The following is a 15,128-nucleotide window of genomic DNA, read 5'->3' on the forward strand; positions in this document are numbered from 1 at the left end:
CCAGGACTCGAGTGCAGTGATGCACTGATACCTGTTTTGGTTTTAATAGATTCCTGACCAGTGTCATGAGCTCCTGAGCTCTCTCTATCGGGAGATAAACCCCTTTCTGGTCTGTGTCTAGGATCGTGCCTAGGAGAGGCAGATGAGCTGTAGGAACCAACTGCGACTTTGGAATATATAAAATCCAGCCGTGTTGCCGTTACACTTTCAGAGAAAGTGATACGCTGTTCAGCAACTGCTCTCTTGATCTCGCTTTTATGAGGAGATCATCCAAGTACGTGATAATAGTGACACCTTGCTTCCGCAGGAGCACAATCATATCCGCCATTTCCTTGGTGAATATTCTCGGGGCCGTGGAGAGACCAAACGGCAACATCAGAAATTGGTAACGACAATCCCGTACCGCAATTCTGAGGTACACGTAATGAGGTGGATAAATGGGGACATGAAGGTATGCATCCCTTATGTCCCGATTCACAATAAATTCTCCCCTTTTTGGGCTTGCACTGACCGCTCATAGCGATTCCATCTTGAACTTGAACCTTCTCATGTATATGTTCAGGGATTTTTAATTCAATATGGATCTGACCAAACCGTCTGGTTTCGGGATTACAACATGGTCGAATAATAACACCCTCTTGAAGGAGGGGACCCTTGACCACCACCTGTTAAAGATACAATTGGGGATTGCAGTTAACACTGGCTCCCTCCCTTGGGGGGAAGCCCGCAGGGCCGTCGGTGAGGGGGCATCTTCTCACAGTCCAGCTAGTATCCCTGAAACACAATATCTATTGCCCAGGGATCTAACAGGGAGTGAACCCACTTGTGGCTGAACTTACGAAGGCGCGTCCCCACCGGGCCTAGCTCCGCCTGTGGAGCCCCAGCGACATTGGTGGATTTTTGTAGAGGCCGGGGAGGACTTCTATTCCTGGGAACTAGCTGTGTTGTGCAGCTTCTTTCCTCTGTCCCCGGCTCTGACAAGAAAGGACGCACGTCAGACTTTCTTGTTTCTTTATTCGAAAGGCTGCATTTAATAATGTCGTGCTTTCTTAGGCTGTGCAGTAATATAAGGCAAACTAGCAGAATTACCAGCTATAGATGTGGAGACCAGGCCCGAGAACCCTTCTCCACACAATCCTCAGCCTTCCATATGCCTCCTAAGTCGGCATCATCTGTCCAATGCATATTCTACAGGACACGTCAAGCAGAGATCGACATAGCTTTGACTCTAGGACCCAGTATACTCATGTCTCTTTGGGCATGCTTTATAATTATATATCTATCACTTAAGACAGCATCTTTAATATATTTATATTAGGGTCTCAATCTCTGCTGATAAGGTACCTGTCCACGGTGCCACAGCGCTATAAACCCATGCCGACACAATCGCCGGTCTGGGTAGTATACTAGAATGTGCACACTATCTGCAGGATCCCTGAGAATAGCTAGTGCAAACAGGACACCCAAGGGGAAGATTCTCAACACATCCTGGCCCTAGTGGGGAAAGGATACAGCCCGAGAATTCTCTTGTGGGAAGCTGCCGTCTCTTGTCTGGAGATTCCCGCTCTTTTTCCTCATAAGAGGAGGGAAATTTACCTCAGCATTCTTCCCCTTAAACATGTGTACCCTTGTGTCAGGGACAGATGAGTCATCAGTGATATGCAAATCATCTTTTATTACAATAATCATATATTGAAAAACTTTTAGCCATCTTGGCTGTAACTTTGCATTATCGTAGTCGACAGTGGAGTTAAACTCCGTGTCGATACCAGTGTTTGTTATTTTGGATAGTGAGCATTGAGAGACTCTGAAGGTCTCTGTGACATAGGGACAGACACAGGTAGATTTCCTGTCTGTTCCCTAACCTTTTGTGCAATGAATTCACCTTAGCACTTACACATATCCACACAGGTGTCGGTGTTGTCGATGGAGACACCCTCTCGCACACATATCCGCTCTATCACCTCCTTAGAGGAGCCTTTTACCTCAGACATGTCGACACACGCGTACCGACACACCACACACACAGGGGATGCTCTATTTGAGGACAGTACACACCCCAGCGCTATATAACCCAGGGATTACACTACAACTCAGTGTTTACCCAGTAGCTGCTGTATATTTAATTTTGTGCCTAAATTTATGTCCCCCCCCCCCCCCCCTCTTTTCACCCTTTGTGTATTTGGATACTGCAGGGGAGAGCCTGGGGAGCTTCCTTCCAGCGGAGCTGTGAAGAGAAAATGGTGCTGGTGTGCTGAGGAAGATAGCCCCGCCCCTTCAGCGGCAGGCTTCTCCCGCTTTTTAATACATATTTGGCAGGGGTTATTGCACATATACAGTTTATCAGACTGTATTATGTGCTTTTCGCCAAGTAAGGTATTCTATTTGCTGCCCAGGGCGCCCCCCCCCAGCGCCCTGCACCCATCAGTGACCGGAGTGTGTGGTGTGCTAAGGGAGCAATGGCGCACAGCTGCAGTGCTGTGCGCTACCTTAATGAAGACCGGAGTCTTCAGCCGCCGATTTTGAACTTCTCTTCGGTTCTTCTGGCTCTGCAAGGGGGACGGCGGTGCGGCTCCGGGACCGGACGACCGAGGACTAGGCCTGTGTTCGATCCCTCTGGAGCTAATGGTGTCCAGTAGCCTTAGAAGCCCAAGCTAGCTGCAAGCAGGTAGGTTCGCTTCTCTCCCCTTAGTCCCACGTAGCAGTGAGTCTGTTGCCAGCAGATCTCACTGAAAATAAAAAACCTAACAAATACTTTCTTTTCTAGGAAGCTCAGGAGAGCCCCTAGGGTGCATACAGCTCTGGCCGGGCACAGATTCTAACTGAGGTCTGGAGGAGGGGCATAGAGGGAGGAGCCAGTGCACACCAGATATAGTACCTAATCTTTCTTTTAAGAGTGCCCAGTCTCCTGCGGAGCCAGTCTATTCCCCATGGTCCTTACGGAGTACCCAGCATCCACTAGGACGTCAGAGAAATATAATAGTTACAGTGTATCAGTCTCTCTCTCCATATAATATAACAGGGTATAATATAATATAATAGTTACAGTGTATCAGTCTCTCTCCCCATATAATATAACAGGGTATAATATAATAATATAATAGTTACAGTGTATCAGTCCTCTCCCCATATAATATAACAGGGTATAATATAATAATATAATAGTTACAGTGTATCAGTCCTCTCCCCATATAATATAACAGAGTATAATATAATAATATAACAGTTACAGTGTATCAGTCTCTCTCCCCATATAATATAACAGGGTATAATAATATAATAGTTACAGTGTATCAGTCTCTCTCCCCATATAATATAACAGGGTATAATATAATAGTTACAGTGCATCAGTCCTCTCCCCATATAATATAACAGGGTATAATAATATAATAGTTACAGTGTATCAGTCTCTCTCTCCATATATAAAATAACAGGGTATAATTTAATATAATAGTTACAGTGTATCAGTCTCTCTCTCCATATAATATAACAGGGTATAATATAATAATATAATAGTTACAGTGTATCAGTCTCTCTCCCCATATAATATAACAGGGTATAATATAATAATATAATAGTTACAGTGTATCAGTCTCTCTCTCCATATAATATAACAGGGTATAATTTAATATAATAGTTACAGTGTATCAGTCTCTCTCTCCATATAATATAACAGGGTATAATATAATAATATAATAGTTACAGTGTATCAGTCTCTCTCCCCATATAATATAACAGGGTATAATTTAATATAATAGTTACAGTGTATCAGTCTCTCTCTCCATATAATATAACAGGGTATAATATAATAATATAATAGTTACAGTGTATCAGTCTCTCTCTCCATATAATATAATATAACAGGGTATAATATAATAATATAATAGTTACAGTGTATCAGTCTCTCTCCCCATATAATATAACAGGGTATAATATAATAATATAATAGTTACAGTGTATCAGTCCTCTCTCCCCATATAATATAACAGGGTATAATATAATAGTTACAGTGTATCAGTCCTCTCCCCATATAATATAACAGGGTATAATATAATAATATAATAGTTACAGTGTATCAGTCTCTCTCCATATAATATAACAGGGTATAATATAATAATATAATAGTTACAGTGTATCAGTCTCTCTCCCCATATAATATAACAGGGTATAATAATATAATATAATATAATAGTTACAGTGTATCAGTCCTCTCTCCCCATATAATATAACAGGGTATAATATAATATAATAGTTACAGTGTATCAGTCCTCTCTCCCCATATAACAGGATATAATATAATATAATAGTTACAGTGTATCAGTCTCTCTCCCCATATAATATAACAGGGTATAATATAATAGTTACAATGTATCAGTCTCTCTCCCCATATAATATAACAGGGTATAATATAATAGTTACAGTGTATCAGTCTCTCTCCCCATATAATATAACAGGGTATAATATAATAGTTACAGTGTATCAGTCCTCTCTCCCCATATAACAGGATATAATATAATAGTTACAGTGTATCAGTCTCTCTCCCCATATAATATAACAGGGTATAATATAATAGTTACAATGTATCAGTCTCTCTCCCCATATAATATAACAGGGTATAATATAATAATAAGAATTTACTTACCGATAATTCTATTTCTCATAGTCCGTAGTGGATGCTGGGACTCCGTCAGGACCATGGGGAATAGCGGGCTCCGCAGGAGACAGGGCACATCTAAATAAAGCTTTTAGGATCACATGGTGCGTACTGGCTCCTCCCCCTATGACCCTCCTCCAAGCCTCAGTTAGGTACTGTGCCCGGACGAGCGTACACAATAAGGAAGGATCTTGAATCCCGGGTAAGACTCATACCAGCCACACCAATCACACCGTACAACTTGTGATCTGAACCCAGTTAACAGTATGATAACAAAAAACGAAGTAGCCTCTGAAAAGATGGCTCACAACAATAGTAATAACCCGATCTTTGTAACAATAACTATGTACAAGTATTGCAGACAATCCGCACTTGGGATGGGCGCCCAGCATCCACTACGGACTATGAGAAATAGAATTATCGGTAAGTAAATTCTTATTTTCTCTAACGTCCTAGTGGATGCTGGGACTCCGTCAGGACCATGGGGATTATACCAAAGCTCCCAAACGGGCGGGAGAGTGCGGATGACTCTGCAGCACCGAATGAGAGTACTCCAGGCAGAGGCGTCACTAGGGTTGGTGTCACCCGGTGTGGTAACTCATGGTGTCACCCCCCACGGACGTCCTCCCGTAGCACACCACACGGTTTCTTATCAGTGTGTGTGTGTGTGTGTATAATATATATATATATATATATATATATATATATATATATATATATATATATATATATACATACATATATATATATATATATATATATATATATATACATACATACATATACACACACACATACCTATACACACATACGGTGATCGAAGTGGGATTTTGAAGTGGGGGTATGGAAAATTGAAAGGGGTAGTGTCCACTCGATGGTGTACTGTGGCAGATGCCGAAAATGGGGTGTGGCCAATCAGAAGGCGGTTGTCCTTAAGAGGCACTGGGTGAGAGGGAGGACACATGGTGGAGGAAGGGACTGAGGAGGCCGGGGGCATTAGGTGAGAGGGGGATGCAGGGTGGGAGAAAGACATAATGGATAGAGGGACAGAGGAAGGGGGAGATGCTGGGTGGGAGAGGATGCAGAGTGGGAGGACGACAAACTGGGAATGGGGACGCTGGGTGGGAGAGGACGCAGGGTGGGAGGGGGACATACTGGGGATTGGGACGCTGGGTGGGAGGGGGACATGCTGAAGATTGGGACGCTTGGTGGGAGAGGGACATGCTGGGGATTGGGACGCTGGGTGGGAGAGGACGCAGAGTGGAAGGGGGCATACTGGGGATTGGGACGCTGGGTGGGAGAGGACACAAAGTGGGAGAGGGACATACTGGGGATTGGGACGCTGGGATTGGAGAGGACGCAGAGTAGGAGGGGGACATACTGGGGATTGGGACGCTGGGTGGAAGAGGACGCAGAGTGGGAGGAGGACATACTAGGGATTGGGACGCTGGGTGGGAGAGGACGCAGAGTGGGAGGGGGACATACTGGGGATTGGGATGCTGGGTGGGAGAGGATGCAGAGTGGGAAGGGGCATACTGGGGATTGGGACGCTGGGTGGGAGAGGATGCAGAGTGGGAGAGGGACAGACTAGGGATTGGGACACTGGGTGGGAGAGGGACAGAATAGGGATTGGGACACTGGGTGGGAGAGGGACAGAATAGGGATTGGGACACTGGTTGGGAGAGGACACAGGGTGGGAGTACATACTGAGGATTGGGACGCTGGGTGGGAGAGGATGCAGAGTGGAAGAGGGACAGACTTGGGATTGGGACACTGGGTGGGAGAGGACGCAGAGTGGGAGAGGGGCAGATTAGGGATTGGGACACTGGGTGGGAGAGGGACAGACTAGGGATTGGGACACTGGGTGGGAGAGGATGTAGGGTGGGATGACATACTGGGGATTGGGACGCTGGGTGGGAGAGGATGCAGAGTGGGAGAGGGACAGACTAGGGATTGGGACACTGGGTGGGAGAGGGACAGAATAGGGATTGGGACACTGGTTGGGAGAGGACACAGGGTGGGAGTACATACTGAGGATTGGGACGCTGGGTGGGAGAGGATGCAGAGTGGAAGAGGGACAGACTTGGGATTGGGACACTGGGTGGGAGAGGACGCAGAGTGGGAGAGGGGCAGATTAGGGATTGGGACACTGGGTGGGAGAGGGACAGACTAGGGATTGGGACACTGGGTGGGAGAGGATGTAGGGTGGGATGACATACTGGGGATTGGGACGCTGGGTGGGAGAGGATGCAGAGTGGGAGAGGGACAGACTAGGGATTGGGACACTGGGTGGGAGAGGACGCAGAGTGGGAGAGGGACAGACTAGGGATTGGGACACTGGGTGGGAGAGGATGTAGGGTTGGGAGGACATACTGGGGATTGGGACGCTGGGTGGGAGAGGATGCAGAGTGGGAGAGGGACAGACTAGGGATTGGGACACTGGGTGGGAGAGGATGCAGAGTGGGAGAGGGACAGACTAGGGATTGGGACACTGGGGGGGGGGGGAGGATGCAGACAGGGAGGGGGACATACTGGGGATTGGGACACTGGGTGGGGGAGAAGATGCAGGGTGGGAGAGGGACAGACTGGGGATTGGGACACTGGGTGGGAGAAGATGCAGGGTGGGAGAGGGACAGACTGGGGATTGGGACACTGGGTGGGAGAAGATGCAGGGTGGGAGAGGGACAGACTGGGGATTGGGACACTGGGTGGGAGAAGATGCAGGGTGGGAGAGGGACAGACTGGGGATTGGGACACTGGGTGGGAGAAGATGCAGGGTGGGAGAGGGACAGACTGGGGATTGGGACACTGGGTGGGAGAAGATGCAGGGTGGGAGAGGGACAGACTGGGGATTGGGACGCTGGGTTGGAGAGGAACATACTAGAGATTGTCATTTAATTTAAAAGCCTACCAGCTCCAGCGGCGGCAGGTACAGGAACCAAGTGCCCGGCGGTGGTCCTTCAGCGGCAGGGACGAGATCCAGGCGCATCTCCTGTGCGCGCCTCGCGGTGCTCCGGCGGTGGCAGGCAGGGAGGAGAGCCGGGTACCCCGCTAGCTGCAAAGACGGGAGCCGGGCGCACCCCACGTGGGCACCATGCACTCGACTCCCATTCTCCCTCACAGAATGGTCTGCCCTGCGGTGCCGGCGTGCGCGATGACGTCACGGGAGTGATGTCCTGCACCCGGCATTTATAGATTGCGGCTGTACAGATTCGGCGGCGCCGTGGAGGTGAAAATAGTTAGGCCAGGCGGGTGTCTGTATAACTGGCGGAAGTGAGTGTGGGTGTACAACTTTTTTTGGTGTCACCCCATTGAAGGGTGACACCTGGGTGCGGGCCGCACCCCCCGCACCCCCCTCATGACGCCACTGACTCCAGGTCCTCCTTAGCCAGAGTATCAAATTTGTAAAATTTTACAAACGTGTTCTCCCCTGACCACGTAGCTGCTCGGCAAAGTTGTAATGCCGAGACCCCTCGGGCAGCCGCCCAAGATGAGCCCACTTTCCTTGTGGAGTGGGCCTTTACAGATTTAGGCTGTGGCAGGCCTGCCACAGAATGTGCAAGTTGGATTGTGCTACAGATCCAACGTGCAATCGTCTGTTTAGACGCAGGAGCACCCATCTTGTTGGGTGCATACAATATAAACAACGAGTCAGATTTTCTGACTCCAGCTGTCCTTGAAATATATATTTTTAATGCTCTGACAACGTCCAGTAACTTGGAGTCCTCCAAGTCGCTAGTAGCCGCAGGCACCACAATAGGCTGGTTCAAGTGAAAAGCCGAAACCACCTTAGGGAGAAAATGAGGACGTGTCCGCAGTTCTGCCCTGTCCGAATGGAAAATCAGATATGGGCTTTTGTATGATAAAGCCGCCAACTCTGAAACTCTCCTGGCTGAAGCCAGGGCCAATAGCATGGTTACCTTCCATGTAAGGTATTTTAAATCTACCGATTTTAGAGGCTCAAACCAATGAGATTTGAGAAAATTCAAAACTACGTTCAAATCCCACGGTGCCACTGGAGGCACTATTGGGGGTTGTATATGTAGTACACCTTTGACAAAAGTTTGTACTTCAGGCACTGATGCCAATTCCTTCTGGAAGAAGATTGATAAGGCCGAAATTTGAACTTTAATGGACCCCAATTTTAGGCCCATAGACAATCCTGCTTGCAGGAAATGTAAGAATCGACCCAATTGAAATTCTTCCGTTGGAGCCTTCTTGGCCTCACACCACGCAACATATTTTCGCCAAATGCGGTGATAATGTTGTACAGTCACTTCCTTTCTAGCCTTAATCAAGGTAGGAATAACTTCCTCTGGAATGCCCTTTTCTTTTAGAATCCGGCGTTCAACCGCCATGCCGTCAAACGCAGACGCGGTAAGTCTTGGAACATACAAGGTCCCTGCTGAAGCAGATCCCTTCTTAGAGGTAGAGGCCATGGATCCTCCGTGAGCATCTCTTGAAGTTCCGGATACCAAGTTCTTCTTGGCCAGTCCGGAGCCACCAGTATTGTTCTTACTCCTCTTTTCCGTATAATTCTCAGTACCTTTGGTATGAGAGGCAGAGGAGGGAACACATACACTGACTGGTACACCCACGGTGTTACCAGAGCGTCCACAGCTATTGCCTGAGGGTCTCTTGACCTGGCGCAATATCTGTCCAATTTTTTGTTGAGGCGAGACGCCATCATGTCCACCTTTGGTCTTTCCCAACGGTTCACAATAATGTGGAAGACTTCTGGATGAAGTCCCCACTCTCCCGGGTGAAGGTCGTGTCTGCTGAGGAAGTCTGCTTCCCAGTTGTCCACTCCCGGGATGAACACTGCTGACAGTGCTATGACATGATTCTCCGCCCCGCGCAGAATCCTTGCAGCTTCTGTCATTGCTCTTCTGCTTCTCGTGCCGCCTTGTCGGTTTACGTGGGCGACTGCCGTGATGTTGTCCGACTGGATCAACACCGGCTGACCCTGAAGCAGCGATTTTGCCAGGCTTAGAGCATTGTAGATCGCTCTTAGCTCCAGTATATTTATGTGAAGGGACGTCTCCAGGTTTGACCACACGCCCTGGAAGTTTCTTCCCTGTGTGACTGCTCCCCAGCCTCGTAGGCTGGCATCCGTAGTCACCAGGACCCAGTCCTGTATGCCGAATCTGCGGCCCTCTAACAGATGGGCACTCTGCAACCACCACAGGAGAGACAACCTTGTTCTTGGTGACAGTGTTATCCGCTGATGCATGTGCAGATGCGATCCGGACCATTTGTCCAGCAGATCCCACTGAAATGTCCGTGCATGGAATCTGCCGAATGGAATCGCTTCGTAAGAAGCCACCATCTTTCCCAGGACTCTTGTGCATTGATGTACTGACACAGTTCCTGGTTTTAGGAGGTTCCTGACAAGTTCGGATAACTCCCTTGCTTTCTCCTCCGGGAGAAACACCTTTTTCTGAACCGTGTCCAGAATCATTCCCAGGAACAGCAGACGAGTTGTCGGGGTCAATTGAGATTTTGGAAGATTCAGAATCCACCAGTGTTGCTGAAGCACTACCTGGGTTAGTGCTACACCGACTTCCAGCTGTTCTCTGGACTTTGCCCTTATCAGGAGATCGTCCAAGTAAGGGATAATTAATACGCCTTTTCTTCGTAGAAGAACCATAATTTCGGTCATTACCTTGGTAAAGACCCGAGGGGCCGTGGACAAACCAAACGGCAGCGTTTGAAACTGATAATGACAGTCTTGTATCACGAACCTGAGATACCCTTGGTGTGAGGGGTAAATTGGGACATGCAGATAAGCATCTTTTATGTCCAGGGACACCATGAAGTCCCCTTCTTCCAGATTCGCTATCACTGCTCTGAGTGACTCCATCTTGAACTTGAATTTCTGTATGTACAGGTTCAAGGATTTCAGGTTTAGAATAGGTCTTACCGAACCGTCCGGCTTCGGTACCACAAATAGTGTGGAATAATACCCCTTTCCCTGTTGTAGGAGGGGTACCTTGACTATCACCTGCTGAGAATACAGCTTGTGAATGGCTTCCAAAACCGACATCCTTTCTGAGGGAGACGTTGGTAAAGCAGACTTTAGGAACCGGCGAGGGGGAGACCTTTCGAACTCCAACATGTAACCCTGAGATATTATCTGCAGGATCCACGGGTCCACTTGTGAGCGAGCCCACTGATTGCTGAAAATCTTGAGTCGACCCCCCACCGCTCCTGAGTCCGCTTGTAAAGCCCCAGCGTCATGCTGATGGCTTTGTAGAACCCGGGGCGGGCTTCTGGTCCTGGGCAGGGGCTGCTTGCTGCCCTCTCTTACCCTTTCCTCTGCCTCGCGGCAGATAAGACTGTCCTTTTGGTCGCTTGTTTTTATAGGAGCGAAAGGACTGCGGCTGAAAAGACGGTGTCTTTTTCTGTTGGGAGGGGGTCTGAGGTAAAAAAGTGGATTTGCCGGCAGTTGCCGTGGCCACCAGGTCCGAAAGACCGACCCCAAATAATTCCTCTCCTTTATATGGCAATACTTCCATATGCCTTTTGGAATCCGCATCACCTGACCACTGTCGCGTCCATAAACTTCTTCTGGCAGATATGGACATCGCGCTTACTCTTGATGCTAGAGTACAAATATCCCTCTGAGCATCTCGCATATAAAGAAAAGCATCCTTTAATTGCTCTAGAGTCAATAAAATACTGTCCCTATCCAGGGTATCAATATTTTCAGTCAGAGAATCCAACCACACTACCCCAGCACGGGTGGTCTTCTGTTTGCCGGCGGTCGGGCTCCCGGCGCTCAGTATACCGGCGCCGGGAGCCCGACAGCCGGCATACCGACAATTATTTTCCCTCGTGGGGGTCCACGACCCCCATAGAGGGAGAATAAAATAGTGTGGCGCGCATAGCGCGCCACCGTGCCCGTAGCGTGGCGAGCGCAGCGAGCCCGCAAGGGGCTCATTTGCGCTCGCCAAGCTGTCGGTAAGCCGGCGGTCGGGCTCCCGGCGCCGGGATGCTGGTCGCCGGGAGCCCGACCGACGGCCAGCCGTAGTGAACCCCCCCAGCACTGCACATCCAGGCTGAGGCTACTGCCGGTCGCAGTATAACACCAGTATGTGTGTATATACTCTTCAGTGTAGTTTCCAGCCTCCTATCTGCTGGATCCTTGAGGGCGGCCGTATCAGGAGACGGCAACGCCACTTGCTTTGATAAACGTGTGAGCGCCTTATCCACCCTAGGGGGTGTTTCCCAGCGCGCCCTAACCTCTGGTGGGAAAGGGTATAATGCCAATAACTTCTTGGAAATTAGCAGTTTTCTATCTGGGTTAACCCACGCTTCGTCACACACGTCATTCAATTCCTCCGATTCTGGAAAAGCTACAGGTAGTTTTTTCACCCCCCACATAATACCCCTTTTTGAGGTACCAGCAGTATCAGAGATCTGCAAAGCCTCCTTCATTGCCGTGATCATATAACGTGTGGCCCTATTGGAAAATACGTTTGTTTCTTCACCGTCGACACTAGATTCATCTGTGTCGGTACCCGTGTCGACTGACTGAGGTAAGGGACGTTTTACAGCCCCTGACGGTGTCTGAGACGCCTGAGCCGGTACTAACTGGTTTTCCGGCCGTCTCATTTCGTCAACTGACTTTTGTAATGTGCTAACATTATCACGTAACTCCATAACTAAAGCCATCCATTCCGGTGTCGACTCCCTAGGGGGTGACATCACCATTACCGGCAATTGCTCTGCCTCCACACCAACATCGTCCTCATACATGTCGACACACACGTACCGACACACAGCAGCCACACAGGGAATGCTCTAATCGAAGACAGGACCCTCTTAGCCCTTTGGGGAGACAGAGGGAGAGTTTGCCAGCACACACCAAAAGCGCTATAAATGTATATAAACAACCCTAAAAGGTGTTGTTTTTGATATAAGCGCTTTTAATATATCAATATTGCCAAATTATGCCCCCCTTCTCTTTGTTACCCTGTTTCTGTAGTGCAGTGCAGGGGAGAGTCCTGGGAGCCTTCCTCACCAGCGGAGCTGAGCAGGAAAATGGCGCTGAGTGCTGAGGAGAATAAGCTCCGCCCCTTTTTCGGCGGGCTTTTCTCCCGGGTTTTAAGAAAACTGGCCTGGGTTAAATACATACATATAGCCTTAATGGCTATATGTGATGTATTTATTTTGCCACTAAAGGTATTTAATATTGCTGCCCAGGGCGCCCCCAGCAGCGCCCTGCACCCTCCGTGACTGAATCAGTGAGACGTGTAGCAACAATGGCGCACAGCTGCAGTGCTGTGCGCTACCTTCATGAAGACTGAGGAGTCTTCTGCCGCCTGCTTTCCGGACCTCCGTCTTCAGCGTCTGTAAGGGGGATCGGCGGCGCGGCTCCGGGACGAACCCCAGGAGGACCTGTGTTCCGACTCCCTCTGGAGCTAAGTGTCCAGTAGCCTAAGACTCCAATCCATCCTGCACTCAGGTGAGTTGGAAATCTCTCCCCTAAGTCCCTCGATGCAGTGATCCTGTTGCCAGCAGGATTCACTGAGATTTAAACCTAAAAAAACTTTTTCTAAGCAGCTCTTTAGGAGAGCCACCTAGATTGCACCCTTCTCGGACGGGCACAAAAACCTAACTGAGGCTTGGAGGAGGGTCATAGGGGGAGGAGCCAGTACGCACCATGTGATCCTAAAAGCTTTATTTAGATGTGCCCTGTCTCCTGCGGAGCCCGCTATTCCCCATGGTCCTGACGGAGTCCCAGCATCCACTAGGACGTTAGAGAAATAATAGTTACAGTGTATCAGTCTCTCTCCCCATATAATATAACAGGGTATAATATAATATAATAGTTACAGTGTATCAGTCCTCTCTCCCCATATAACAGGATATAATATAATATAATAGTTACAGTGTATCAGTCTCTCTCCCCATATAATATAACAGGGTATAATATAATAGTTACAATGTATCAGTCTCTCTCCCCATATAATATAACAGGGTATAATATAATATAATAGTTACAGTGTATCACTCTCTCTCTCCATATAATATAACAGGGTATAATATAACATAATAGTTACAGTGTATCAGTCCTCTCTCCCCATATAACAGGATATAATATAATATAATAGTTACAGTGTATCAGTTTCTCTCTCCATATGATATAACAGGGTATAATATAATAATATAATAGTTACAGTGTATCAGTCCTCTCCCCATATAATATAACAGGGTATAATATAGTAATATAATAGTTACAGTTTATCAGTCTCTCTCTCCATATGATATAACAGGGTATAATATAATAATATAATAGTTACAGTGTATCAGTCCTCTCCCCATATAACATAACAGGGTATAATATAATAATATAATAGTTACATTGTATCAGTCTCTCTATCCATATAATATAACAGGGTATAATATAATAATATAATAGTTACATTGTATCAGTCTCTCTATCCATATAATATAACAGGGTATAATATAATAATATAATAGTTACAGTGTATCAGTCCTCTCTCCCCATATAACAGGGTATAATATAATAGTTACAGTGTATCAGTCTCTCTCTCCATATAACAGGATATAATATAATAGTTACAGTGTATCAGTCTCTCCATATAATATAACAGGGTATAATATAATAGTTACAGTGTATCAGTCCTCTCCCCATATAATATAACAGGGTATAATATAGTAATATAATAGTTACAATGTATCAGTCTCTCTCTCCTGTCTGCTCCTCTCAGTCTCTCACGCTTGCCAGGTGACAGTTGCCCTGCTCAGCTCATGTGATACCTCAAAGGGGCGGGCACCGCTGTCAGGATTCTATTGGCGGTCATCTTATGGGCGTGGCTCTCAGCGGGTCAGTTGCTAATGACGTTAGGGCTCGGAGCGTACATATGATGTTACCGGCCGGGACCGCTCAGCACTGCGCATGCGCATCGCAGTCCCGGAGTGTGAGTTCCGCCAGCAGCTGTGGGGTTTCGCTTTCTCGTTTCCCGTGTGACGCGCCCCTTCTCCTCACTCATGTGCTGCTGCCGCGGGAGGGGTGGGGTGGGGGAGCACGTGATCGGCCGCCTGCACTTGACACTTTGTTGCACGTCGCCGCTCGCACAGAAGTTTTGTACATCAACTACTATCCCTGGCCTAGAGGGTGGAGATTATCCGGGACACTGCCGTTATTACCTGCTGCTCTGAAGGGTCTGTGTCCTCCCTGTGCCCCATGGCTGCACATAGAAGAGCTCCCCTCCTATAATGCAGTATATAATGTGTGGTGGGCTCCTCATATTGGGCCTGACTCTGAGCCGGATGCAGAAGCGTGGCGCAGCAGCGTCTGTTGGCGGATGCAGAGGCGGGGCGCAGCAGCGTCTGTTGGCGGATGCAGAGGCGGGGCGCAGCAGCGTCTGTTGGCGGATGCAGAGGCGGGGCGCAGCAGCGTCTGTTGGCGTATGCAGAAGCGTGGCGCAGCAGCGTCTGTTGG

The 15,128-nt window shown here is 48.1% G+C and overlaps 1 protein-coding gene across 4 annotated transcripts in view; it reads right to left on the reverse strand.

Moving 5' to 3' along the window:
* Positions 1–14,661, reverse strand: part of C11H19orf12 (chromosome 11 C19orf12 homolog) — a 49,563-nt gene extending 34,902 nt beyond the window's left edge. The window contains exon 1 of one of the 4 annotated variants that reach the window (XM_063946036.1): positions 14,444–14,661. The gene's annotated coding sequence lies outside the window, so the exon portion shown is untranslated. Of the gene's footprint in view, positions 1–2,987; positions 3,010–4,365; positions 4,385–14,357 lie in introns of those variants that run through there. The other 3 variants (XM_063946033.1, XM_063946037.1, XM_063946034.1) reach the window with 3 other exon arrangements.
* Between the last annotated feature and the right edge of the window lie 467 nt (positions 14,662–15,128).

The sequence above is a fragment of the Pseudophryne corroboree genome, chromosome 11 (assembly GCF_028390025.1).
Source record: "Pseudophryne corroboree isolate aPseCor3 chromosome 11, aPseCor3.hap2, whole genome shotgun sequence".
Taxonomy (NCBI): domain Eukaryota; kingdom Metazoa; phylum Chordata; class Amphibia; order Anura; family Myobatrachidae; genus Pseudophryne; species Pseudophryne corroboree.